The sequence below is a fragment of the Phaseolus vulgaris genome, chromosome 1 (assembly GCF_051622355.1).
Source record: "Phaseolus vulgaris cultivar YP4 chromosome 1, ASM5162235v1, whole genome shotgun sequence".
Lineage (NCBI taxonomy): Eukaryota > Viridiplantae > Streptophyta > Magnoliopsida > Fabales > Fabaceae > Phaseolus > Phaseolus vulgaris.
The window spans coordinates 5,960,616-5,965,643 of NC_143498.1; positions in this window are offsets into that span (position 1 = coordinate 5,960,616).

The following is a 5,028-nucleotide window of genomic DNA, read 5'->3' on the forward strand; positions in this document are numbered from 1 at the left end:
AAACCCATTTATCTCGAGTTAGATTTTGTCCAATTTCAAAATTAAACTTCTATTAATTTCATCATGGAAAGAATATCATGCAATGTATTAAATTGAAACCTACAAATTCAAATATCAACAATACAAGATGTCAATGGACTTAATATCCGAAATTAAACAACAATTTTAATTAAAACTTAAATAAACTTAACTAAATGAATTACAATTAAAACAATCAATTTAATCATGAATACAATCCAATAACTAATAAGATTAATCATGTTAAATGTGAATAAAAATATATAAATATATTCACCACTTCCACATGTTTTTCTTTTCACATATGAAGTTAAGCAAGAAACAATAACTAGATAAAAATGTTCATTATTATGTTATATTTTATTTAAAATAAAACTGAAATGATCCTAATTTTTCTTAATCACTATTTTTTTATTCCCACCAATGTATCTTATTATCTTTATAGTTGTAGAATGAATTATCACTGCACAAAATTTAGACTAAAAATAATTAGTCACTATATTAATTAAATTATATATTATTTATCTTTAAAGTAATTTATATTATTAATAAAAAATTATAAAATAATTTTTAAATTGGTATCTAAATTAACTATTAAAATTTTAGTTACTAATATTTTAGATTTTAAATTTATTTTAATTAAACTTTTAGAGACTAATTTAATGCATATGATTATGCGATTATGGGAGTAATTATGAAATAGCAACAACGTTTATATTAAATATACACTTAAAAGAAGCATATAATTAATTGTAATGATTGGGTTTAATATAGTGAACGTTCCTTAAAAAAATTATAGTTTTCATGATCAATTAGGATGAAATAAATAATCTTTTAAGTATGTATTAAAAGATGACATTTTTTAGTTTCATCATAAAAAATTATAAGAGAATATCCATTTTGTGTGGAAAACTTAGTCTGAAGGCAGATTATAACGACATATTAATGATTCTAATGTATTTTAAATTACTATATAAGTCTTGTTTTGTTTGGTTCTTATTAGAGTTCCATCTTTGATTTGTGATAATAATGAAATTTCTATGTTATTGACGGGTGAAACAATAAAAAATGGAAAAGAGAGATTTTTATTTATTTTTTGATAAACCAACTAAATTCTGATGATAGAATTTCATAAGAAGTTATGTTGTACGAACGATGAGACATATCTAATCATCCTTCAATTATGTTCATCAAGACACAGATTTCTTCTAGCATTCGTGATTCTATTCCAATCACAAAATTATGAATTTCCTGAAAGTCGTTAATTTAAGATAACTGGTACGACCTTGACCAACACACTAATGATTAGGTTATTGTCAATATCCAATTTTGTCTAAGCTATTTAAAAAAAATAAAGGAAATATAAGTTGATTTTTTTTTTGTTTTTTTAAAAGATAAATATAAGGTGACAATAACACCTATACTTATGCTAAATGTAATAAAATATTAACTTGCATCCACTTTGATGCGATATCATTCTGCAACGTATTTTTTAATTGCATCTACTTTGTGTCCTCATTCTTATTATTATTATTATTATTTTAATAATTTTTAACTTGTATTTACTTTGTGTCTCCATTCTAGATTCAATATTATTCTGTCACTTAATCTTTTTCATTGTATCTACTCTGTGTCCCCATTTTAGACACTAACTTATTATTATTATTTTAATAATTTTTAGTGTGAGTTAAAGGTCTCTATTGTGAACATAATATTTGACATTTATTTTTGCATCCAACTTGAGTAGACTTCACTTATGCTAGTGACTTCTTTTTTGTAGTCTTAATTTTTTGTTGACACCTAAATGAATTTTTCTAGTAGTGTATAATACCTCACTTATAAATGTAATGTTAAATACATTCACTAAGGAAAACAACATTTACCTATAAAAATAATAGTAATAGTAGGATTGATTTTTTTAAAAAATTATACTAATATTTCTAACAATCCCCCACATAACTTTAAATAAATAAAACTTTTGTAGAATATATTATTTAAAAAAAAAACATTTTTATACTTCAACATAATGTAGAGACCTAATTACCTTGTGCTCCTTGAGCTATATTCCCATTAATTGGATTTTAGTAAATAATAGATACAATATATGTGTTCATTTTAGGTTATAATCACTGATTGCATGTATCCTGTTACATGAGTGTCACTTAGAAACTTAGTCATGTCTCATAATGGTGGCGCTACCATCACATTTACCAGGTAAATCTCAAAGGGTGGTTTGTAACTCGCACCCCTATAATAACTGTCATTGGGTTCATTAATGAGCATAAATTCATTCATATTTTAAAGCTTTAATCATACATTTTTGAACTATAATAATAAATAAATTTACTATTTTGATTGAGATTCATCTAATTGGGTTTATTTTGTCCTTAAATGTTATTTTTGCTCATTTTGTATTTAAGTTGTAGTAGACGATCTAATATTTCTTAGTGCAGATGTCTAAATGAAGTGTCTACCACTACGAGTGAGTCGAATCGTGCAAACTTTCAAGTTTTTCTTTGAATCAAAATGATAAATGAAATATGAGTTAAAGAATTAGAGAATTAAATATGCAATAGCTCAGAAACAAAGTTGGAAAAATATCTTTTATAGAGATATTCTCTCAAAATTCTGAAATTAAAAATCACTTGTTAAACGCCAAAAACAGGAAAATCTCTTTCAAAGATATTGTAAAAGAAAATCTTTTTTAAATATCTCTTGTACAAGTGTTGGGTTTAATTATAATCCATGTGCAAATTTGAAAGGAGTGTGTAAACAAAATATTTGGAAGAGAATCGAGAAGGAGATCTAGAATTGATCGGGAAATAAGATATCTACTTGATAATTTGAATTCGATTATTGTAAACCATTATTTTGAGGCGGATTTTGATTTTTTATTTTATGAAAATAAAATAATATTATAAAAGTAACTTCTCAGGAAGAACATGACACCACATTTGTGTGAGCTTTCATAGTCGAATAACACTTTTAGATCTAGATTTATTTTTCTTTTTCTTTCCATTTCCACATGGAAGACTAAACCTTCTGGGTTGATTATATTGTAATTCCCTATTAAGTTTTGAGGTTATGATCAATAAAAGTTTCATTTTTCAATTCTATGTAGCAATTTGGTTTTACCTTATGATCTTTTTGAAATTTTATTTTTGTAAAAAGTTGTAGTTGAACACATGTTGAAGGTTCAATTCTTTTCTGTAATTTGGATTTCCTAGTTTGTTCACATGTTTGATTTAGTTCAACCTTTTATGAGAATTGAATGATGGTAATTTTTATTTAACCTGTGAAGAATACATTAGTGGAAGAATTTGGCAATAACCTACTTTTCATTCATCTTACAATATTTATTATATTTTCTTACTAAACAATCACAAACCCCCTTTTACTTTATTGAATACTAATTGTTTTGATTCACTATTGGATTCGTTAATAGACGACTTGAGACTATTGGAAGATTGACTGAAGACGGAATCTGTTTGATTAGGAGAAGACTCAGGAACAAGAGTTGATGAATCTTCTGGAAGAAAAAAGAGTCAATGCAGAGAATGAGGATTCTTGGGTCTGGAAACATGGTGAGACCAATACTTTTATTGTCAAATCGACATACAGTATTCTTAAGGAAGAAGGCCAGGGGGATGAGAGGGATTTGTACGTGGGATTTAGGAGGATAAAGGCTCAACCATCAGCTTCCTCACTGCATGAAGGGTTTTGGAGGATAATATTGCGTCTATGGTGAATTTGGCGAGAAGAGGAATTTGTTTGGAAAGCAGTATATGTGGCCTGCGTGAGGAGGAAGAGGAAAATACGCCCCATCTCTTTTGTACATGTAGAGTTGCCTAACTAGTATGGTCAAAGTGTTACGAGTGGTTGGGGGTGACATCGACGGAGCATTGCGAGCCAAAAATGAACTTTTTGAGTTTTAAGATCAGTGGGATGAGTAAAAGCGTTAATCAATTGTGGGGTTGCGTGTGGGTAGTAGTGGTAGCCGAGTTGTGGAAACATAGGAATAAGAAGATATTTAAAAGCGGTAGGATAAACCACATATAAATTTTTTCAATGGTACAAGTGAAGGTATCGTCATGGGTGAATTCCAAAAGCAGGTGGGGTAAGTTTTTCGTATTCTGACTAGTGTCTTGAACCTTTGATATGTATGAGATCTATTAGAAAAGGGTAGGTGTTTTGTCGTATTGCGGGGTTGCTTACGTTTGTCAGTCGTGATCCTTAATTTTTCTATTCTGGTCTGTGTATAGTTTTCTAAGGAATGGGTTTTCTATAAGGATTGAGATATCTCTGAAATACCTCAATTTTTTTTGTCGATAAAAAAAAGAGACGACTTAAGATTATCTTACTACAATTATACTATCATTTCTCTATGTTAGACAGTTTACATTGTAATCGAGTTTCTAATATATTTGTGTCTTACTCTGAAGTGCCTTTTTTTTCATTAAATTTTTTGCTACAAACTTTAGATATGGCAAATTCACTATCACAATGCACTGAAATAAGAGGTATATGTTTATTTAACAATGGTAAATTATATAATTTTTTTAAAGAAATTATACTTCAACATTAGCAATATTTAAAGCGATAAACTCTGCTTCCATGGTAGATAATGAAATAATAGTTTGTTTAACAGATTTTCATGATATTGCACCTATACCCTTCAATAACAATAGAAAAATGTGTATAATGAATGTCTTAATTAATGGTTCCTTTCAAGTATTTAAACATCCTTTCGAAGCAGTTCAACCAGAATGATCAAAATCATGTGTATATTTCCCTAATCTACCAACAAGTAAAGTGAAATTTGTCAAATATAATAAGAACCAATAATTTAAGAATATTTATGAGAAGAAATTCCTTCACCTAAATTTTCCTTTAATTTAATGAGTCATAAGGGATTAAAATTGGTTTCAGATAAAAAAAATTCACATAATAAGATTGAGTTAAAATAATGTAATCATCTTTCTTTATAAAATAATATCTATAGAACCAAGG